A 25,969-nucleotide genomic window follows, 5' to 3' on the forward strand; every position below is an offset into this window, starting at 1 on the left:
TGATGCACATAATTTCATTTAGGCTACACGTGTGTAGTTCTAAATGAGAATGAAGTTTACTTTGACCTTGACTTTGACTTTATTCAGGTATATAGAGCATTTAGAGAAAACTACCTCTAGGAATGTTTGGGGTTATCAAAAAGTACTGGAGAATCATCAGACATCTATTTAGAAGATTCTGTATGAATGAGAAATATACTAATTGGCTCTCTGGCAGAGTAGCTGATGCATGGAACACACTACCAAATTACAATAAAACAAGCAGTAGTTTAGATATTTTTAAGAACAGCCTGGACACCTATTATGGGAACAGGTGTATTGGTATATTGGCAAGCTAGAAGGGCATTCATGCCCGTGCTTGAAATATTTCTATGGATATATGTATATATTCAGAAGCTATATTGCTGACACACTTAATGTCCTTAAGAGGTAATTTGCATATATTCCATGTGTCTCTATTATAGAAGGTTTAAGGTATCACACAGTGAAAACTCTAGCTTGGCTAGGCTGTTCTTGTAGTTTTTACTAATTGGTTTGTCTGTGTGACCTTTTTACTCTTTGGTTTACATGTTTAGAGGGATAAACCCCTTCCCTATGGGTGATAATAACAGTTATTTGGAAATCATGCCCCTTTCTGATGTGCATGGCACAAGATCTCTAAAGTTCATTTGTTCTTGTGTATACTACATGCTGGAGAATACAGCAATGATGTCAGCATACATAAATTCCCTGTATATGCATCTCATATGCAATAACTGCAGTCTATGCATTTATCCCATAATGTATCTGTTGTCCTTGCTAACTATTATCTCATCTCAATATTTTATTAACACATATATCAAATTAACTACCATTTGTTGCACTGTAGCTTTACGTCCTCTCACACCCTTTGTTAGCATTTCCATTGTTTATTTCTGTGCATAAGTGAGGTATTTTGATTGAGATTAATTATCATTACACCAATATGGAAATATTTGTTATGAATGTTTCTTTGATATTCACATATTTGCCTGAAGTATCTGGGAACATTTTCCCCATCCCCTCCTTAATTACTTCTGCAGTACAACCAATGATATTTGTGTACAATTCCCTTATTTCACTTCCTCTCCTTCAAAATTCTTTCACTGTACTTGTCCTTAGTATTTCTGGTTTTCAGTGCATGCAGTTATAGCAGGTTTTCCTATAGGAAGCCATTTTGTTTACATTCTGTGTGCATGCTTGGAAGCACCTTTGCATGGCCTCGAACATTATTGTTGGCCATGAGAAGGTGCTTGCAAATGTGTAGGCATGATCAGCAGCATGCATATTCGATTAAAGCTGCTGCTCATCTCTCTAACATGCTCTAACATTCTTAAATTGTCTAGGCTTAGCTTGAAACCTACACAATTGTTAACAAATCCCAGGGTATGTATAGCAAATCATGCTCTTTGTTATGATGAGATTCCGCTTTAGAAAAGTAGTTAACTATTAAGTCTAATCTGTGACAGAAGCAGTAACATTTTTCTGTATAGGGGTCATACCAGCAACAGAAGTACACACAGGACTACACTCACACACATTAAACACACAAAACATACCATTACACTTAGCCAGGCTATGACATTTCTCTTCTACTCCTTGAGACATTACATCACATTGCTGAGGTCTACTGTCTGCAGTCTATATTTTGAGTGACATGGTAGAAAAGTGTCATAGACCTTTTAAAGGAAAATTCAGCCTAATTATTGCTATGCTAGTTGTATGTTCCAGTGATGATTTACCTTGAGTCACCCCTCCAGATGTCAAGTGGCAGGATATTATTATTGTGAAGAACCACCTCACAGAAACCAGTTTGAACTGTGGTTAAATTATTTTTTTTTTATTTCTTTTTCTTCAAAATTTAAGTGTAGCTGAGTGGGTTTACATGGTGCAGTGCTTTGCTCAGCAGTGCTTAAATGTATCAAGAAACTATATAGAAATGTATAGCTGAAATCTTTACAGCTCAGTCAGCTGAGTGGTTAGAGCCAGAGCTATGTGTGCAGTAGGTTCATTGTTCAAATACCAAGACAGGCCATTCAGCTTTGACAGGGGAAAGCATTTTTATATTAATTTTTATTTTATTTATTGATGTAGTTAATGATATTTGTTTACCAGGGTAGTGTAGCTAGTCCAGAATCCCAGTGTCAGTGGAGATATGAGGTGGACACCACCATTTAACAACAAGTGTCCAATACAGTACAGTCACACCCCAAGGTAACGTAATTAAAGCACATAGGGGGAGGTAATGTATGTTTGCCCTTATCTCAGTTTTGCTAAAGCACTGCTAATACAAGATAAGCAATGCTTAAACAGGATGTGTCTGAGCAATACTGAGCAGTGCTTAGCTCCACTTAGCTGGTTTGAGCATTGCTAACCAGTCCCATTCTAAGCAGTCCTCAGCTCAGTTGAGCAGATCTGTGCTCCACTAAGCACTGCTAAGCATTTGCCACTTTAAGCAATGCTTGACTCAGTTTAGCAGGTTTTTGCCCTGCTGAGCTTTGCTCAGCATTTTTGAAAATAGTCCAATGATGGCAAAGGGCAGGAAAATGGCCTTATTTAAACTGCACAGGTGGAAATACAGGCAGAACCTGTTAGAGTTTGATCTCTGTGGGAACTATAGCAGGTGCAGGAGACAGAGTGCACTTTCAGGTGGAGCGCTAGGGCATGTTGGAGTCCAGGGTCATGGCCAGGCTCTTCATAAAGAACCATGATGACAGACTGCTGCAGGGCCAATACCAGGGCTCAGAATACAATCCTGAGACCTAGGACCATCTGGAAAGTGAGATCACAAATGCCACTGGCATCCCCCGCATTGGTGAGCAGGTCTGTCATCATTATGATGACCTGAAATGGAGGAAGGGAATGCTCTTGGCCCAATGGATCCAAGATACTTGGGCCCAGAATGCCCCAGAAGTTGTAAGTATATCAAGTGGTGATTTATCAAATTGTAGTATGAATATCTGATAGACAGATATGCATAATGGTGTGTTTCCTCCCACAGCTGCAGAGGAGAGGGCTTGTAACATTGAGGCCCACACAGGATGACTGGCGAGGCTGCACCGACAGTGTGGTGAGTACAGATATAACTTGCAATATATATATATATATATATATATATATATATATATATATATATTCCAATAAATAAGAAAGTGTAATTGTTTACTGCCATTGGGTATAGTGTGTTCTGAGTGTACTGAATAAATGTGTTGTTAGACCAACATTGATATAAGTGACTAATCCCAGGTACTGTGTAATACAGATGAAGGCAGCAAACAAGCTACTATTGATGAAAGAAAGCCAATACTGTAGTAATACTGTGTAAGAATGAATTTGTTAATAAAGTACACTGTGCTTGCTACTATGAGAGTAATAAATGACATTCATTCATCATCTACAGGATATGCAGTACAACTGAATTTAGAATTTTGAATGTAATAAACCACTGTGTTATGTCACCCTAAATAAAGCTTATTCCCACAAACTGTTGTATTTAATCTGGTCTGTTGTTAAAGAAATACAAGTGTACATGTGCTAAACAGCAAATATGGTTATGAGACCATGAATTCACTGAGGTTTGTCTGATAACCAGCTGTTATGCCAAACTGTGGATGTGGAGTTGTAAAACAAGATACAATGAAAATTGATATATGTTCTGCACTAAGATCTGAACCCTGAATAGTAATGTGTAATGTATTGTAGTGTGTTTCCTGCAGCATTGTCTTGTGTTAACCTTTCAGCTACATGTATTTCTGAATGTGGGTATGCTGCTGCAGGCAAGTATGAGAGTGTAATAGGTGGAGACTGCAAATACATGATGTGCAAATGTGTGTGGGTCAAGTATGCAACCCAGCACCCCACTATGGTCTGTACAGATCACACATAATCACATCCACTAAGGGTTAAATGTGTATGCCTGCATTCAAAGTATTAATACACAGTTCACTAATTTTCATGCATGAATCTCCGGCATGTATGTTCAACTGTCACTGCAGTCTTCTGTGACACTCCACTTATATTACAAGGTCAGACTTTGTAACCAAGTGAGTTTTAGGTACAAATCAGTCAAGCAGTAGACAGCAGTGCCCCAGTAGCTCAGTGTGATAATAAATAGATATGTTGTTAATTTTTGCACACATGGACCATGGTTTGAATCCAGGGACTCATACAAACATGTGTTTATAGTTACACACAAGTAATCCTGAGTATTTGTAGAAACAGTCAGGTAATGTTAACAGATATTTTCTCCACAGGGCTCACAGGTAAAGAAATGTTTGTATTAGCTGTATGAAGGGTATACTAATAAACTGTGTGCAAATGTTCCAGTGTCCAACCCCATGCCTACAAATGATATCAGGATAGCTATATACATCATGCATATCACCCTATATATGTCTCTCAAGTAAACAAAGTCCAATAAACAGGTGTAGAATAGCTTGACGTACTGGTGAACAAACATCAAATTAAATCCAGTAACAAAAGGCACAGCACGACCATCCATATAAAACAGGGTTTATTACATTAAGCTTTCGAGTTGAAAGATTCTTGAAAAAGAGTTTCAACTCGAAAGCTTGATGTAATAAACCTTGTTTTATATGGATGGTCATGCTGTGCCTTTTGTTACTACATGTTTCTCAAGTGTCATGCTGTCACAACTAGTGATCACTGTTGCCAATAACCTTGCAAACAGATATAAATCCAGTAGAAGTATGCCATTAGCACACTCACATAACATCAGTGCAGGGTACACCTTGTTAGTCATATATGTAACCCTGACATGTACGAGTCCCCTCTGGTCATGTACCTAGAGATGTCACAGCTTGCCCCATAACATTCAAGGTCAACAGATTAACAGGTATGTACATGCTACAGTAGCTATAGGCCTCAGGTAGATGTAAAGTGAGGGTGGACATGTAGAGTATTGAGCAGTACTGTTGTGAAAAATATAGATTATACAGTTGGTAATGGACTGTCATCATCCACAGTTCCAGTGCATAGCCAGCATCCCGCACAAGATGGCTATATGGGATGTCCCCCTGGCAAATGCCTGGTACAGCTATGAGGAATGCCAAATGTGGGAGTCATGCTAATTGCCAGGGCTGCAGCACACACATTCATTATAATGCCCTGGGCATTGCACATGACCTGGCAGTTGATGGAGTGATAGCCCTTACATTTGACATATACTCTACCATCTTCACTGGGTGATGGTTTGATGTGGATGTGAGTGCAGTCTATGACACCCAGTACCTTTGGGTAGTGTGCTACATAGCAGAAGAGATGCATATTGCTGGTCCTCTCCTCAGAGGTGCTGGGGAAATAAATGTGCTCACAGGCATGTCTTAGCATGACATCCAGGAACTGGTGGAGTACTCTGGATGCAGATGTCTGTGAGATCCCCATGATGTCTCCAGTAGCTCTTTGGAAAGTACCTGTAGCTAGTATTCTTAAGGCTACACATACCTTGGTTTCCACTGGAATGGGTTTTCCTCTGTTGGCTCTGTGTCTGAGGTGAGGACAGCAGAGCTTAGTGAGTTGCTGTAGTATGTCCCTGTCCACGCTGCAGTGCTCTAGTATCTCCAACTCATGTAGCCACTGAAAGGTTACCCTGGGTTTGAACACGCTTCTCCTCCTCGGTCTAGGTCAGTTGTCAGCATCATCCTCATCACTGACCTCAATCTGTAGCATGTAGAGATGTAACAAAGCAGCAGCAGCCCCTAACATTTTGTCAGTTAAAATTCCCAAGTGTGTACTCCAATGGTGCAGAGTTTGTGGGAAAAAACAGACAGAAGGGTGTTTCCATACTTTATACTGGTGTGCTACAGATTCTGCCTCTGTGATTGGCTGACTATGATACATTCCACCTGCCAGCTATATTATTGAGGGTTTGAATGGGCCACTGTGAGTGTCAGAGGCCTTATTAGTGATTTGTAGTTAATTTCCTTTTTCTGCTATTTCCCTTTGATTTTTCACATTTCCACACCTTTTAAGGTCGGTGACATGCCGTGCAAACTGTTTCAGCTAGTGTAAACATTGCTGAGCAGAAAGAGCCCTCCCCTGGACATGAACACGCTCAACATTTCTTGAACCAGCTAAGCACAGCTAAGCTGCCCCAGACATACCCCCTTGCTTAGCTGTGCCTAGCTGCCCACAAACAGAAGCCATGGAGCTCCAATGTGCTTAAACCAAGTATGACACACCCCCTTTTCATGTCAGCTGCTTCTTCTGCCTACACCACCACATTATAGCTCCTACATGGTTAGGTAACCCCGGGCAGAGTCTCCCATTTTGCTATTCAATAAATTTAGCTCATTTACCTACCCCTACTGGCTTATACCCTAGTTACACCACTACACCAGAGCCTATGTCCTTAGCAACCACTGTTACCTGTCATTGTTATGAGTCTGCATGCTGCCCAGTATAATGGCAAAATTAATGTTTCACATTTAATTGCCTTTTTACTATTTTTTTTTTTATTTTCTGCATGATCGCATTTGCGCACCGCTGAGCTCTGCTTAAACAGCCCCATATATACAAAAAAAAAACTTTTAATTTTTATAATTTTTCAACACTTTGGAATGCTAATGGCCATAGTTTTGACCATTGGCATGCCTAATGAACATAATACATGCTTTACTTTAAGTTGTCATGCCCCCATTTTTATTTTTGCAGTAATGTAAGTGGTTACTAACCGCATACATTTCTGCTGCAGACACGACTTCAACACAAATGCCTGTCTGCTTCCTGGATCACAAATTCACCTCATTTGCATGGTTTTTACCAGCAAATGAGGTGATTTGCATTATTCCATTGCATCCATGCCGGAATAGTGCTGGGAGGCTCGTGCCCACCACCACTGTTTCCTGGATTGCAAAGGCTCCGAACTCCATGTTCAAGCCATGCCACTATACCTACATGGTGTGTAGGCTTTATTGAATTATCCCCAAGGTTTTTATACCACCCCATAATTTTGTCTTTCATTTTACCTATGCAAAAGCTGCAACTATTGGCTTCAGGTAGTCTTTCTATTCCCCCAACAAAACTCACCATTTTTTACAAATTCCAATATTTATTATTTATTTATTTATTGGCATTTGATTACCGGGAAAGTCCATTGGGTGAAGATGAGCCCATTTTCAGTGGAGGCCCGGGGAGAAAAGTTTTAGCAACAAAAAAAAAAAATAAACAAAAGATTTAGCACAAGATTGACATAGCAAGTACAAAAACAATTAACATACGCTAGCAAAAAAGTTCAAAATGTTCAAAAGATGTACATAAAGTTTTTGTGAAGGAATTTGCAGAAATTACATACAGTAAGGAAACAATAAAATATTCTTGTAAGGAATTTACAGATTGTACATAGAATGAAATATATCTGCTACAAACTTCTTGCCATAAGGGAATGAGCACATTTCTAGTACATGGGTACAATGATAACAGAGCATAGTGCAAAGCAAAACAATTATATCAAGATTTATTTGATGAATGCAAAAAGAGAAAGTAGAATGGTAGGACTTTAAGACTGACTAGATGTAAACACTATTTGGTTGAGAGGTAAGCAGCAGTATGTTAAGGATTAATAGGGGATAGAAGGGAAGAGGGAGAAACAGAGAGAGAGAGACAGAGAAAGGGAGGAAGAAGAAGAAGGAGTAGACAGGAAGGCAGATGAAAAAGGGAAATGTAGAAGAGAGGAGTGAGGAATAAGGGGTAATAGAATTAAGAGGAGGAGCAGAGCAAATAAAGTTTATAAAAGTAAAGAGAAAGATTATAAGCAAAAGCTAGGCTTAAAGTATTAGGGTTAAAATTGGAAGATTAAGTAATGGCTGAGTTAGCAGAGAAACAGTTACATATCCACTTGGAAAGAAGATGGTTGCATAGAGCAACTTTCAAGTTGGAAGGACTTTGTTGTAAGTGGCTAGATGGCACGAGATTGTTCCATTATTATTGTTCCAGTATTATTACCTCTTAAATCTTGAAAAAATTGTTACAATGGGTAATTATTATTCTAAAGTTAAGGTGAAATCCTAGCAGTGTTAAGTCAACTTCTATTTCCAACAATAATTCTGTTTTTAATACAACAATATGGTCATATCCTTCTTTAAAGGTTTCTTGTTTATAGGCCCTAGAACCTCTGATCTAATTTCTTTGTTTGCATTTAAAAATCCACAGTGACTCTGCAAATACATTTGACACAAATATGCTGTGGTTTGGGTAAATTAATTACTTGTGTGGGATGCCAGCTTGCTGCTGATAAAAAAAAATTTCATATGTAAAACCTCTGCACCAGTCTATCCAATAACCTGATTCTAATTACACCTAAAAGGTCTGTAGTGAATGCGTCATACTTAAGTAAATGTAATGCCATATTTATTAGCATGTGGGGCAACCTTTATCCTACCCATGCAGATTTATTCATGGCTTATATTTATGATACCAGTACAACCACATTTGTGGAACACATACTTAAGTGCAGAAAATGTTTAAATTGTTTGTGGGTTTGGAGTGGTGAAGCTGGTATGTAAAAAAAGATAAATATTTACATTCTAACGAATTTGGTGTTACATTTAAATTCTGATCTAAATTATAAGTATTACTGAATTAATTTAATAATGGGAGAAGCATTTTCTAAAGTACTGGGGCAATGAAAGAGATGCTATAGTTTGTGATATGTAGGTTTGTTTATGGAGATTGAATCAAGGATCCTAAAGGAATTCTGAGTATTATACAATTAGTTAAAGAAGGGAAGGATTCCAGATTTAATGGTATGAAAACTACTTTTTTTTTCTTTTCACATATACATTTTTTGCATTCCCTAGAGTAAGGCAGTGGCATTGTTTTTTTTTTTTTTTTTTTTTTTTTGTGGGGGGGGGTCATGGTAAAAAAACTTGAAAAAATACATGCTGTTTGCTTGTGAAGATGAAACACTCATCTCTGGTGCTGTGGCAGTGATAGGAAAGGCATATTCTAATTCTGCTGCAGTGATCCTTTTACCAATTGCACATCTTCTTTCTGGTAACAGAAAGTGGAAATCCTTTTTTGACAAGAAGGGTGGTCTTTTAATTTGGCCCTCATGATATTAATGCATTACTGAAAATCAGTTTTGGTGAAACCAAACATTTAAATATGTGAAGTAGCTTGTTGTATCTAATTTATAAGGGTATACAAGTCGGTGGGTTCTGAGACTGTTTTGATGGATTGTAATGTCATAGCTTTTCCCCCTAGTAGCAGGTAAATTTTCTGTAGAAAGTTAAAAAATAAAAATATTGACAGGTCTCTTTCTGTCTCTTTCATTACCACTAGAACCAAACTCCACAGAAGTGCACATGTTTTCTTCTCTCAGGAACCTTCTCTCTGGCACTCTCTCTCCATCAACCTAAAGGAAATCAGCAATTATTCCTAATTCAGAATGCAATTCAAAAAAACACTTTTTCATCCAAGCCAAATGCTCCTGCTTCAACACAGGACATATCATCTATCACACCATCCCTATTTCCTTTCCAAGTCTCTTCTCCTCTCTCAAGATTTATCTAAAGATCGACCCAGTGGTGCACTGAGTCCGTTGATTACACTCAAATATTCAGAAAAAGAGAAAACAGTTAAGCTCCAGAATGGTGCATGAACTGACTTCAACAAATGTTAAGCATCCCCTGTGAAAGTTAAGGTCGGGCCCCAACCTAGGCAGTAAACTCTGCCTGTACTCACTAGCAAATGACAGTGGCAGAACAAAACATTTGTTTCAGCCTGCTGTCCGTACTCTTAACATGTCCCTAACTTCCTGTTAAAGAAAAAGAAAAAGAAAAAATTAAAAGAAACTTCCTAGATTAACAGGATGTGTGTTCTCCTGCATAATCTCAAGAATGTGAATGCTGAAACTCAAATGTATGTCATTATTTAGTGGCTCTAAGCCTCAGTGGTTTATCCGAAAACCACAAATTTTATGAGAGACAGACCATAAATATGAGGAGAAATCCGGGTGTTTTGAGAAAATCTGGACAGCTGAGTGGTATGGAGGTAAGTACAAACACAACAAACTATGTTACCTCTCTTGAAAGAGCTCACTAAGTGTTTTATGGCTTTGAAAGCAGGGAAAACATTAAACAATTTTTTCATCTTTAACTAGTAGTACCTAGAGCAGATAAAGCTCCATGCACTGCAAAGAAGTATGATCATCTCACCAATCATAACCCTAAATTATGTGTTCTTGACATGGATGCCAAGATTAATCTATTGAGCCTTGGTGTGAAGGTGAATTTCTTGGCACCCATGTCTCCAACATGTAACAAATGGGTTATGATCGGCAAACCACTCATAATCATCTATATTGTACATTACACACTGCTTGACTGTCCATTGCACTGTGCTTGTTCACTAGGAAAAAAAAAAAATATATATATATATATATATATATATATATATATATATATATATATATTTTTTTTTTTTTTCTCTATGTAACTACTCTGAACTACTCTGTTTTTCCTTACATTTCAGTATTTTTGAGAAATGTTTTGTGTTTCACCTGGGCTGAGCATGAAATTGGTCAGTACTGATCACTGCACTACCCTGGTAAATGAATGTAAATAAATAAATAAATAAATATTTAGCTCTTTTTTTAAGAAAGGTGACGGAAAGCTGGATCCATAAAATAGCCATATAATTTGCATATAAGATGAGTGGCAGCTGAGAAGATGTGCTGTTAAGTTTATTACTGAAGCTAGAAAAATAGAACCACAATGGATCCTTGGGCTACACCATTTAAGACAGGAGCACTGGGTAACAGGTATGTACCTAAATTTATATGAAAAATGTTTGTTAGAGAGAAAATATTCAAGCAGTCAAGAGCCTTTGAGTTTTTTCTAAGAGTAGAGAGAGATTTAATTTATACATTATGATCAACCATATTAAAAGCTTTTGTAAATTCAGTGAATACAGCATCAGTTAAATTGTTTTTGACATTATTCAGAAGAATATCAGCTATTGAATATAATGGTGTTATTATACCTCTACATATCCAAAAAAAACAAGAAGGCGTGTTATGTTTTTGAATAACAGTAGGTTATTGTTTGGAAACTAAATTTTCAAAATTTATTTCAAAGGTTGGGAAAATGGAGATGATTTCATTATGCTTTGCTTCCATTCATAGAGGAATATAGCTGTTAGAGAAGTGGTCCAAAGGGTAGACTAAATGATTACAGCATAATTTAGTAAATTAAGAATGGTGTCCATCTGAGCCAGGTGGCAAGTCTACACATCTGGTCTGTAAGTTTTTGATTTCTTTTGTCGTTATGGTTAAAATGGAAAAGAGGGTGAACAGAAGTGTTTCAGATGTAGGAGGGGAAGTGCCATTGATGATAAAATGGCAGCTGGACAACTGGGCATATCCATTTAGAAAGCTTATTGGTGAAAACATGCCTGTGAAACATTTAATGCTGCCTTCCCCTGCTTATTCTTTGCCTGAGGTTTGTCAAGACATTTGATTTCCTATTTCCTACAGGTGCTTGTGATTGGCTTTGGAGGAGGTTGCTAACTTTAATTTTGTTAGCTAACTTGTGTTACTAAAGTTTAACAAATGTGTCCTTTTTAATGGTCTTTGGACATGTTTCCATTCCAAACAGATGTCAATGTTCTTATTGTGGATTTTAGTCCTTTTGGTAATAGGTTTGGTCTTGGAATTATACAGCCTTGAGATGACAGAAAAGTGTCTATCCTATAGATGCACCACTTTTGCTATCAGTGTTTTTGGCAGAATAAAAAACAAAACAAGTGGACATGTTGCTGTTTTTTCTTGTTTTGGCAGCATCAGTGGAGCTACCGCTGCTAAGGACAAAGCAGCAGTCAGTAGAGGCTATCTGTATTTTCAGCACAGCTATACTCTGCTCAGAATTTTTAAGCCAGAAGCTAACACATTTGGTTAGGAGTTTTTCCCCTAGATTATAAAAAAATTATAAGTAAGTGTCATTAAGGGAAAGAAGGCGAGAGGAAGGATGTCCATGTTTGAAATATGATTTTGAGAGTTTGCAATGATGGAATCAAATAGTTACTTGCTTTTAAAATATGGTATTTTTTGTGAAATTTAATACTTTTGAAATGTTTTGGTCGGTTAGGAGTTCATGTTTGTATGGATCTAAGTGGTTGACATTAAAGTCTCTTTGAATGCTAATGCTTTACATGATTGATGAGAATGTAGTAACTGGAGTATTAGTTTCTTAAATATGTGAGGAATGGCAGAAGAAGGAGGGCAGGTGAATAGCTAAGTTTGTAGAATTTGTTAAGTTTGATGGAATATAAACAGTAAGCCAGTCTATATCATTTTCATTGGCAGAGGTGACGTGAGCTACAGTTTCTACTTTTAATGAGAGTTTTTTGAAGTAACAAGGACTTGACTGCAGTCCCCCTACTAGGTCAGAGATTAATTACATATTTCTAAGCTGAGAAGACATGTTGAAAGCAAAGTGCATCATTCACTGATACCTAAAATGTCTGGATAGCAAGTATTGAATACATTGGGTTGTATTCATTAACATATACAGTAAGTGCTGCTACACAATACTACACTATTTGGTACTCATTAAATGGCTCTATCGAGCAGAGCCTCAAAACAAAGGGAAATGGAAGAATATCCTAATGACAGCATAAAGAGCTGAATTACATGCTACTTAACCAATCCATCATGGCAGAGCTATTCAGGAAGCTATAAAGCAATTGTGTACACTCAGTGCTCACTTTTGCCTTGAACTCCAAAACCCTTTGAAATACTGGCACTATTACACTTAGAAAAAATGGTAGGGGTTGCTGCTGCTATCATTACAGTGTATGTGCAACAGGCTTTAAGTCTAGGTGCAGTTACTGGAGCTGACAGACTTTGGGCAAGAAGAAGGGTGTTTAGACTCCATCTGACATATCATGGACTGCATGACACAGAGTGATATAGGGTGGACAGGGAAACACTACAGGAATTATGTAACCTGTGCCACCCCAACCTCATACCCCAGGGAATTTGTGCAGCACCCAACCCACTGGAAACAAAGATATGTCTAGCATTACATATACTAGCTACTTTTACTTTCCATAGATCTCAGGGGATATATTAGGGATGTCACAGGTATCAACCTCTAGAATATGACATCAGTTTTTAAATCCAATGCTATTACATGCAAGGGATCATTTCTGTTTCCTATGCACCCTACAGGAGAAAGCAAGAACCATGCAGGAATTGTATGTAGTAGCACACTTCTCTGGCATGCTGGGGGCCACAAATTGCAATACCTAGAAATAAAAGCCCCATCCAGTGAACAGGAAAGGGGGTGCATCAGCAGAGAAGGATACCACTCTATAAACTGTCGAGTTGGCAGACATGCCCAAGGGATCACCTACAATGTCTGTATAGGTAACCCAAGCAGTGTTCATGGCTCACACATAGGACACATCTATGAGCTGTACACAAGGTTTTCTAGGGGTAGTTTTCCACAAGAGCATCTAGTTGGGGATGTAAGTTATGCAGTGGAGCAATGGTTCATGACACCCATCCCACCAAGCAGGGATACAGTGAGGCCCATGCTCAAACTAGGAATTTCACAGAATGTGTGTTTGGATTGCTGAAATCAAGGTTCCAGTGTCTAGACATATCAGGAGGTGCCTTCTGTACAACTCTGGTACCTCTGTACTAATACTCACTTTCTGTGTCATGTTAAACAATATAATTCTCAGACAATAGCTTCAACAAGGACAGAAAGGGGTAGGACTCTCTGTTTCAAGGACTACAGGCAGGGTCAGCAGCAGCAGCAGACACAAATGAGGAGTCTGAGGGAGAACCACCATCTGCAGATGGTACTGACAGACTGAGGCATGGGCTCTGTCTAAGTGCCAAAGGAGAACGCACACACTCACTAGAGCCTATATTATGTGATCGAAGAGTGTACTCTTCGAGCATATAATAATTGACAAATACACAGCAAACACTGTAAACCGTGAACGGCCACATCAGTTGGCCATTACTGGGAATTGCCCTTTTCTTCAATGTAGGGTGAGCTTGGAGTAGGTATATTTAGTTGGAGGGTGTGAGGCACAGCCCCCCACTTGATTAGTGTTTTAAAGTTTTTTTGTTTTTTTTTTTTTTACAGCCACATGAATTTTTTCCCAAGGAAAAAATTCACAGACGTGGCCTTTTGCGGTTTACAGCATTTGCTGTTTTTTTTGTCGATTATTATGTGTTCAAAGAGTAGACTCTTCGATCACATAATATAGGCCCACTCACTACATAGGTCAAAACCTAAGATCCCATGCACATACAAATAAGAAAATTGTTGCCTTTACTTAACCATGTAATGGCTGTGTTTGGATAGCATCAGGCAAGGATAACCCCCAAGGACACAATTTGTACCTGCACTAATGACAAGGTAGGTGGAACCTGTAAGAAAAAAAAATGTTGCATAACTAAATACTCTCATATAGAAATAATGTATATGCCCCTAACAGAACATTTGTTATACACTTATGTCACTAATAGCTTGTATGACTGCTGTCTGCAATATACAGCTGTGTATTCTACCCAATACTGTGCAACAAGGGTTCCGGCGTGTAGCTCGCAAGACATTGCCCTACGAGCTACATCGCCGAAACCAATTGGCTGCAGCAGCAATTTGCCATAGAGCAATACGGCTGAATAGCATAGCCGCTGCAGCTGCACACTATGCACAGTAATTCTACAGCTGGTGGCGATTCTTGCAGACAGCTGCCCGGTCGTATTCTAGCAGGGACGGCCATACTAGATGTGTACCACATTCCGTATTCTCATGTAAGGAATGCATTTATTGTATTATAAATAATACAATAAATGCATTCCTTACATGAGAATATGGAACGTGGTAGACATCTAGTACGACCGTCCCTGTTAGAATACGACCGGGCAGCTGTCTGCAAGGATCGCCACCAGCTGTAGAATTACTGTGCTTAGTGTACAGCTGCAGCGGCTATGCTATTCAGCCATATTGCCCTACTGAAAATTGCTGCTGCAGCCAATTGGTTTTGGCGATGTAGCTCACAGGGAAATGCCTTGCGAGCTACATGCTGGAACCCATGCAACAAGCATTTCACTTGACCGCTGACTATAAACCATGGAACAGGTCAATTATACCATCATTTGCACAAGTATAGCAAGAAGCAAAACTGAAAGACCTACTGCTTCGACTGTTTGACTTGCGATACTAAATGAAGTTCAAGGAGAATCAACAATTATGTAAACATTCACAAATGAGTAAGAACAAAAAATCAAAAACTTTTCTTCTGCAATACATATTGATAAATGCAAGCTTGTGAGTAGCTATTCACTGTGTGCATCAGACATATATGCAACCCCAAGTCACAAAGACATGTACAAAGGGCAGGGCACAGTCATCATCATTTGCAGAGGGTGGGTGGGGGATGGTAAGAGGACAAGGCTGACACCAAAGAAGTGAGTGTATGCAAGTAAGAAACACATGTATTTATTAAAGTAAACAGTGGATAGGGCCAGCAATAAGAGATGTATACCACTCAACAACACAGTATAGATCACTTGTGAAGTGGTATAAGCATTTTGTGTGTGTGTGTGTGTGTGTGTGTGTGTGTGTGTGTGTGTGTGTGTGTGTGTGTGTGTGTGTGTGTGTGTGTGTGTGTGTGTGTGTGTGTGCATGCGTGTATGCGTGTGTGTGTGTATGTGTGTGTGCGCGTGTGTGTCTACATGAAAACAATCAAGTACTGTGCTAACACTATGTCCTGGTATTTTGGACAGGTGTCAGCCATGCATGGTAGAGTAGTCAGTTCAGTGTCATCAGCCCTGCCCAAGAGAGCTACCACTTCCAAGAGTTGCACTGCTACTTCCACAGCCCTGAATAGATTTCCAGGTGATACCTGAATGTGAGTGATGTCTGCTGGATGAGTTCTCATCATGCCTACATCCAGGACTACTACCTTGTGGCCTATCATGTCTGGGTATAAACAATGCAATCACTGATGAGGCAGTGAAAGCTGTGCCACTATGAGAACAGGATCTGACATGACAAAATCTGCAAACACCTGAAGATGTACCTGCTGTTCAGCCACATGGATACCCACCTCACCAACAGATGTTCCTTCACAGACACTGCCTAATCCAGTGTGGTATTCATCCTGTCAAAGGAGTCATCTGTACAGTTCAGGGAGTATTGCACATCAATATGCATGATATTTAGTACTTCCACTATCTCCTCTGGTGCCCTGGTGGAATGTGCCTGTGTCTCCATTATGGCCCAGCACATATGTCTGGTGGCACCTCATGACACACCAGCATCAGGAGGAGGGTGGACAGCAGGTACTTCTACTAACCCTCATTTGTGCCACCTCACCCTCACAATGGCTATGTGAAGAATCAACTAGCAATGCAACCAGAGTAACTACACTACTCTGGTCAACTGTGTAATTCGCAGCCTATCCTATAAAAGAGGTCTCCATGTCATGGGTATGCTTAGGCCAAAATATGGGCAAGGGATGTGGGATCCACAACTGCATTGTCAAAATGATCCTCTGTACCCCCAGCCTGTGCCTCTTCATTGCCACCATTATCATTAGAAGCTACTGATATTCTGACATCATGTGGTAGGAGTTTCACAGTTCACCTGTTAGGATCAATTATAATAACAAGAAATAAACACAACAAAGAGAGAACTAGGGAATCAAAATAATCAAAGCATTGTTATATGAAAGGTAAGTAAAACTATAATCGATATTAAAGCAATACAATTATTAGTCAATGTTAGACCTAAATCTACCTTATATACATTAATAACAATAAAAAATGTGTGCTTACTATATGCAGTTGTTCTTGCATGCTGTAATCCAGACATTCCTGTATGTAAGGAAGGGAGAGGAAAGAAGGCTGGTAAGTATCATAATGGGCATGTGCAGATTAAGAATAATATAATTTAAAAATGTACTGACCAGTTGAATTCCTGCCCAAACATCCTCCTTTATGTCTTTTGTAATGTGTCTTCTAACACACACTTACCACTAGTTCTAGATATATTAGACATACAAGCTATATGCATATAAAGAGGTATAGAATGACACATTATTTTTATTTTGCATACCTGGAAGTTCTGCTTGAGACACTCTGAGTCAATCATCCTGATCAGCATCAACATCAAAGATTCTATATCAACTCTCTGAGCTATCTGGATCCCTGACAGTGGACAGGAACTCCTCTGTTTCAGTCAGTACTGGTTTGATAGCAGGACCACCCTCCCTAGACACCTGTTCCTGGGCAACTGTAACCATCTTAAAATGGGCAGAGGTGATCATATCACTTGCACTGGGTTGTATTAGGGAGTATGCTGTCCCATGCGATCTGACAGAATTTATGTACTTGACCACCTGCTGCTATATCCTGTCTCGGGCAGATTTGTCACCTCTAATTCTCCCTACAATGATGGAAGGCAGGTATAATGACCTCATTTTTCTGCATCAGTGAATGGAAGCTTGTGGGGTAGAGATGTCTTGGGAGCCATATCCCTGTATGAGATTTAACAGAAAACAGACACAAAATAAATTTATAATACACTGAAACAATGGCAGTGAACTTAATTATGTATGGCTGTATGATTCTACAGCAATTGAAATGATAATGCTCCCTATGGCTACACACAAGTAAGACAACTCCCTTCCCCAACAATTCATAAAATAAAACAATTGTAACAGTTCTGTAATGCAAACAACAGTTGGGTAACTGTGTAATACATCACGGCATTAACCATCCTAATTCATAATGTGCAAGTAGAAATGGAGAAAACTATTATAGCACCATGCCCACTGGTATGGAAGGCAGCCAAGTAGATATAACAATCTTAACATATTCTTTGGGCCACACATGTAAAAATACCTGACCTTACTATGAAGTTATTCTACAGTCTTCTGCAATAACTATTCAAATTCCCAGAAAATAAAACCTACGCAATTATGTCAGGTGGGAGTTCATTGCCAAATATTGCAGTGCAGACAGATAACTGATATACATAGGCTATGCCAAAAGTAAATGATAAAGAAAGTGCATACAGATAAAACAATGGTTTTATTGGGCATTACAATCCATCCCTAATGTTAAAATAAAATAATTATATAAAAAGTAGAAACATACCTTGCCAGGAAAACAATGTAGAAAGTAGATAAATCTCCTCAAAGTGCATTTAGCAATGTAGATAAATCTCCTCAAAGTGTATTTAGCAGTATCAGGCTATCTGGATCCAACAGTCTCCTCACCATGACAGAAGTTCTTCAGTACATGATTACTTTTATATAGTGCAGATTCAGCTCTCTGTGTATTTTGAGTATGCAAATGAGGTGGGAAATTATTAGCATTCATTAATACCAAAATCTGCACTAACTGATGGGAAGGTAAACATGGTGTAAGAAGCTACATGACTGCATGCACATGATCTAGCATTGAAAGGATGAGCATCGAGAAGTATTAACTGCTAATGACTTTCCATGTCAATAATTAGTCTGACTGCAAGAACAATCAGTGTTTCACAGTCTCCCCTCTTTGATGCACACATACTGAGGGTGTATCAGGGTGTAAGTCTGAAGTACATTATCTGAGTTAGGAGAGCAACATTCCTAACATTCAGATGTTGTTTTAATGACAACAGTTACTGCCTCTTACTAAGAAATGTTGTACATATTTAGGGGAGTACATTATCCACTGGTGCAGATACAATATACAATAAAAATGAAATAGTATTTCTTCTAAGAAAGCATAGATAAGGGAATAAAGCACATTACATACAGAGAATAATACAGCTGCAATGTTTGCATTCTTTGTTTAATATTATGTCAGTACATGGGTATCCTAATTATTGCCAATATTTCAATTATCCAGATATTTACTGGCAAATGAGAAAGGACAACTTTCATAACTTGTTTCTGTTGAACTTTCAATGTAATTTGATACAATGTCAAATTATGTGTATATCTAAAAACTTTTTCTCCTTGCTAATATATGTCTTTGTCTATAGCAATTACAAGAAATAATTTGAAATGATCATTTTAATACCCTGGTTTGATGGTTCAAAACCATATAGTTTACTGTTGCAAGATAAAGTTAAGGAAAGATCAGAAATGTACATTTAAAGTTTTTGTTTCAAAATTTGTCCTTTTTTTCCTTTATCATTTGTGCTTCTTTTGGCATTGGGCTATGTTGACTAGCAGCAGTCAGTAGTAGTAAATGGCAGTTCACTTCCAAAGATAAAATCTGACAAATTTAATTTGGAATGCCATCAATAGCAGCACAATTGGCATTGGCATTGGTGTGCTTTCCTCAGCATTCTGGGCAGTACTTAGTGAAGAAATTCAAGCTGTCACATACCTATCTCTGTGGCATAAGGTGTAAATAAAATGAGCTTAGAGAAATAGTACAGATTATCCAGGGTTCAAAATCTGTTTACAGATCATTTTATTTATACAGGTCATAATAAATATTGACACTCATTTTGTTGTATGAATGTGTTGAGGTGGGAAACTGAAGTAATGTCAGCATTGAGCTAAATTGTAAGACATAGATGTCATTTGAAATTATGTCACTATTAATTGTGTGTGCTGTGTGAAAAATAAAAAACATTTCTGTAGTTCCCTGTTCCCTTTTCCATTCTCCTGGCATTACCTAAGGTTGTGATATTGTGAGACATAAATGATAGTAGTGATATGGAAAGGAGATGTAGGAAGGCTGAATTTGTCAATGTTATGCATTAATAGCCCTGCTAAATGCTAGATGTAGACTTTGATTCATTTCATGCTCCTTTAAATTATCCAAAATAAATATTGTAATTGTTTTATTTAATACTGTTCTTCTGATCTGTGCACCACTTGGCAATGACAATCAAGTTTCATGGCTTAAGGATAAAAAGGGAAAAATTTCACTTGGTTTGCATTCTGTAGTGCAAACAAAACCCTGGCACATCCATCAGCACCTTGGATAGTAATGACTACAGGGAATTCACCTGACAGATGTGCAACTCTGAGACACAAGATGTAAATTAAGTAAATTGGGAGAAATAAGACAGATGATGCAGTGTTTGAACCCTGTTTAGATGTCATATTTCAGTTATTCTCATAAATGTATTTTTTTTCTTTGTAATCTGCATTTGCATGCTGTTTGCCAGCATGCAAGCAGGTCTCACTACCAAAGGAAAAAAGTAAAAATGTAGTTCCAGCAGCCTTATGTAACACACATACGCCTTACAATGGTGCATAGACATCAGCAGTCTGGACAGTACTTAGTGAACAAATTTCACATCTCAGATAACTGTACCTGTGGCACAAGGTGCAAGTGAAGAGAACTGAGTGAAATAAGACAGGTGATGCAGGGCTTGAAAACAGATAATTATTAATTTTACAGAGGTGCATATGAATCCATATTTACACACATTTATTTTTATCACTGTGTTGTGTACAACTGATCAATTCTCAGTATTGCTAGCAGTATGTGAGCTGTTGTTAGTTCACTTTTGCATTATTTGTCATTGACTAGAAGTCTGATAATGTGTTCCATAAAGTTAATTTCTGAAGTTGCAAGGAAATGTAGGGAAGGAAAATGTGTTACTTGAATGTATGTCTTGCACTGGTCATTGCTTGATATACCTATTGATTAATTTCATTTTACTTACAGCTTTTTCCCTCTACCATATATTTTTTTCCTAATGCCTTTTGTATTTTCTCTCTGTTCAGCAGCACAAAAACACAGTTCACTGCCTAAGGAAAAAAGTGAGTTTCGGCTGCCTTATGTAGCATGAACAAGCTTGGTGCTGTTGAGCAGCTGTTAGCACTATGTATAGAAAATTAACCTGGCAGGTAACTTTCCCCATGGCACAAGCTTTAAGTGCAGTCAGCCTAATAAAAAGGACAGCTGAGACAGGGTTTGAATCCATTTAACTGATAATTTTACAAAGTGTGGTCTGAATACATATTTCCTCAAATTTTGTGATATCATTGTGTTATTTAAAAAATAAACTATTATCAATATTACTAACAACGTATTAGCTGTTGTCTGTCTACTTTCACATTATTCGTCATTAAGTAAAAGTCTGATAATATGCTCCATGAAAGAAGTACATTTCTGAAGCTGCCAGGAGATCTGAGAAGATTGAACGTGTCACTTGCATGGACTTCTTCCTCTGGTCATTGCTAGATATACCCATTGATTGAATTAATTTTACTGTCAGCTTTTTTCACTCTCATATATATTTTTTCTAATGCCTTTTGCATTTGATGCCAACTCAGTAGTTTGCAAACACAGTTCACTGCCTAAGGAAAAAAAGTGAAAAATTTAGTTTTGGCTGCCTTATATTACAAAAACAAGCTTGCCAAGTGTGCACTTTCATTAGCAGTCTAGACATTAGTGAGTGGAGAAATTCCACCTATCACTTATCATTGTCTGAGGCAAAAGGTATAAGTGCAATGACTTAGATAAAGAACACAGGTGATCGATAGTTCTTGTGATGCTTGTGCCCTGGCCCAGCAATTAAGGAGCCTCAATCCTTACCACTAACACCAGTGAGGGGTGTCTCATATAAGAGGAAAGGATAACAAATACACACAGTAAAGTGCAATCTCCCTTAAGAGCACACAGAGATCACAGTCAGTCTGGGGCTGGTCACTCCCTTGCTCAACAGGTCCCCAATAAGACTCCCCACTGGCACAGCTATAGGGTCCAGATCTCAGCCTAGTGGGCAAGCTAAAACCTCTAGCACCCTCTCTGTCCAACCAGTGCTTCATGTCCCTGCCCAAGTAGCTGACACATGCGTGTGCACACACAGACACACACACACACACACACACACACACACACACACACACACACACACACACACTTTGAGAAGAGTTCATACAACCACACAGACATTCCTGAGGAAGGCTGGCACAGGTTCTCCAGCTGTGCCCCTTTTCCCAGACTATACAGTAGTACCAGCTGCCACCACCTACTAATATTTATCAGCTACTCAAAAGCCCTTAAAAGGGTGTCCAGTTATTACTGTGCAATATTATTATCAAATTGGTAGTATAGCCCATGGCTAAAGCTATTAGAGTGGCTTTGTACAATTTTACCAAAGGCATGCAAGTATTCTAAAGAGCTTAAATTATCTCTACAAAAAACAGCCACAATTGAAAGGGTTTAAAAATGTTTAATAACAAATAGTCAAAACACAAGACAATACTTTGTACTACACAGTTCTAGTCAAGAGTTCAGAGATCACAGAGAAATACTTAAAATAATTCAGTAGTACAGTTCTGACATCACAGAAAAACACTTAGTCTAATCTTTATAGTTTCTAGCTATTTCTAAGAGAAAACACAAGTCTAAGATAAACTTACATATAGAGAAAGTGCTGGTGAGTTGGATGGTCAAGACAAAAATGCTTAATGCTCTTTGAGTCTCTCTGTTTTTAAAATCACATTCCTGGTTCATATTACATCATTCTTCACACTTCTGTGGGTTCCCAGGCTAACAGAAACTAAATTTACATTCTTCACCTCTCCTTGTGTTATCTTTCAGCTGGTCAGGTAGCAGAGCAATAAAAATACATTTGCATGTTTAAATCTAGCAGTTTTACTCTTGGTTAAAACAATAGAAACAATTACTTCATCTAGACGGGCTGGAGACAAATTTAAAGATCAAAGACAGTCATAAAATGCTTGACTTAGCTTCCTTACAGCAGATTGCACTGTTGTCACATTTTTTTCAGTTCCACATGTAACTGCAGTTTTTTTTTCCATTTAAGACAACAAGCCTGTGGTTCACATTAATATTTAGAAATGATAGAATTATCTATAAAATTATATCTGGCTAGGCTGGCAGCCCTCACAGTTCTAATCCAGCTTGAAGATACTTTTACAAAGGGTTTCAAAATCTCATTTTTCACAACATTTTGATTAGGAATGTAAAACAAAAAACAAATGAGAATGCAAAACATGTTCATTGTAACCAATGTATCAGTAATATTTGCATAACTAAATTTTTCTGTTTAGCGTATATATTTAATGCTTCAGATATAACCTCAAGCTAATGTGTGTACAATTTCTTAAACATGACAATGGTAATATTAATATAAAATTCTCCTGTATACGTATGATAGGCAAAACATGTTTGTTATAATCATCATGACTCATAACATGTCCTAAATATGTGTTTAGGAAAGTATGTCTTGTCAAGTATGTATGCATGTAACATACCCCAACCTTTATTACTCAATTGCATCTATCTTAAATATATATACAAACAGAAATACTCTGGGAAATTCAATAAAGCTTACACAGAGCAATTCTCCATGTAGGCATAGTGGTATGGCTCCAACAAGGTAACTGGCTGGTGACCGATCCAGTAAACAGAGCAGTGGGGCATGCATGAGCGTGCAGACATAGAAGTGTCCATGGAATGCAACTCACCTCATTAGCTGGTAAAATCCATGCAAATGAGGTTGATTTGTGATCCAAGAAGCAGAAAGGCACTCATGTAGGTGCCGTGCTGGTGTCAGAAATGTACACAGAAAGAACTGTGTACCAGAATGTAAATTTGAAATAAGGCCTATAAAAGCCCAAAAAGAAAGTTGAATCCTGCACTGTAGGCATGCAAATGGCCAACACTATGGCCAGTGAGTCCAAAAAGCAATGCACATAAATAAAATATAATATATTTTTTTAATACATATATTACATTTGAGTGGCTCACAGCAATGTGGAAACATGCAGTTATGCAAAACAAATAAATAAATAATTAAATAGTAGAAAAAAACAAAAATAAGACATTTGCAAAAATAATGCATGATAGTGCCCTGTATGCAGAGTGTACAGTGGTAGGTTGCCGTGGTTGCTAAGGAGGAAGGTCCAGGAGTACTGAGGTATCCAGGGTATATTCAATTAGGTGTATGCAAATGAACTAGGGTTACTGAATAGCAAAAATGGCCATGTGCATGCAGATACAGCCTGAACTAGGGCTAGAACCATGTAGGTAGTAGTAGAACAGGCAGCTGACATCAAAAGGGGGGGTGTCACGGTGTTTAGGTGGAGTGGAACTCAGCAGTGCCTGTTTGCACTCAGCTAAGCACAGCTAAGCAGAGGTGTGTGTGTCTGATGCTGCTGAGCTATGTTTAGCCCCACTGTGCGTGTTTTAGCCAGTTAAAGAAAAGCTGAGCATGCCCGTGTATGGGGGAGTGTTCAAACAGCTGAGCACTGTTTATATTAGTGCCACGGGTTTGTGCACCATGCTGCAGTGCTTAGCAGTGCAAGAATTAAAAAAAATTAAAAAAAAGGAAATAGCTAGGGGAAGCCAATCAAGTAGCAATGACTGATAAGTCCTGTTCAACAGACACTGGCCCATTCAAACCCCCAATGATATACCTGTCAGGTGAAATGCATCATAGTGAGCCAATCACACAGGCTGCATCTGCAGCTCACCGGTATAAAGTATGCATACACCCTTCAGTCTGATTTTCCCCACATACTCTGCACTATTGGAGTACACACTTGGGAATTTTAACTGACAAAATGATAGGGGATGCTGCTGCTCTGCTACATCTTTATGTGCTTGAGGCTGAAGTCAGTGATGATGCTGATGCTGACAATAGGCCCAGACTGAGGAGGAGAAGTGTTCAGACCCAGGGTAACCTTCCAGGGGCTACATGAGCTGGAGATTGTAGAGCACTACATGGTGGACAGGGACATACTACAAGAACTCACCAAGCTCTGCCACCCTCAACTCAGATGCAGATCCAACAGAAGGGAATCCATCTCAGTGGAAACAAAGGTATGTGTAGCCCTTAGAATATTAGCTACATCTACTTTTCAAAGACCAACTGGGGACATAATGTGAGTGTCACAGGCATCTGCATCCAGGGTACTCCACCAGTTCCTGGATGCCATGCAAGCACATGCCAGTGAGCACATTTATGTACCCCACACCCCTGAGGAGAGGGCCAGCAATATGCATCTCTTCCACCATGTAGCACACTTCCCTGAGGTAATGGGTGCCATAGACTGCACTCATGTCCACAGCAAAGCACCACCTGGTGAGAGGGTAGAGTCTACATCAACAGCAAGGGGTATCACTCCATTAACTGCCAGCTCATGTGCAATGCCCAGGGCATCATCATGAATGTGTGTGTGCTGGAAGTCCTGGTAGTTATCACGACTCCCACATCTGGCATGCATCACAGCTGTACCAGACATTTGTCGGGGGGACATCCCATATGGCCATCTACTGGGGGATGCTGGCTACACACTGGGACCGTGGATGATGGCACCCATCAGAAATGCACACACACCTACCTAAGAATGCCATAATGAGGCACATGCACAAACTAGGAACAACATAGAGCATGTGTTTTGGCTGCTCAATTCACGATTCTGCTACCTCGATATATCTGGTGAAGCCCTGCAATACTCTCCAGCCACATGTGCACACATGTTCACAGTATGTGCCATGCTACACAATATGATCCTGCAGAAACAGCTACAGCAGGAACATCACAGGGAAGGGACACACAGCCCCCCACCAGTTCCAAGGTCCCCATAGCCACAGGGGGACTTGGTGGAGGAACCCCCTGAGCCTGTCCCTGTAGGCAGATGTAGGCATGCCCAGTATGCCCTGGCATTGGCAAAGAGGCAACACATAGCACATGCACTGATACCCTAGGGACCTAGGGACTAGCACCTCACTCCGACTCACATACATACTAAAAAGGATGTCAGCCACAGCACATAACCTGTCCCTTAACATGTATTGGATGTGTACTGCATGCATCTGACACAGGCAGTTCTGAAGCACTGTTATATCAACTGCTCAGGCACAAGGTAAGTCACTGTTCATTACAACAAATGTATGGGGTACTACACTATGGTAGCATAGGTATGGACCTGCTGCATGTATGCAAGGGAATAGATTGGGCTACTGGGA

This window comes from Protopterus annectens, chromosome 5.part0 (genome assembly GCF_019279795.1).
Source record: "Protopterus annectens isolate FY-2018-M chromosome 5.part0, PAN1.0, whole genome shotgun sequence".
Taxonomy (NCBI): domain Eukaryota; kingdom Metazoa; phylum Chordata; order Ceratodontiformes; family Protopteridae; genus Protopterus; species Protopterus annectens.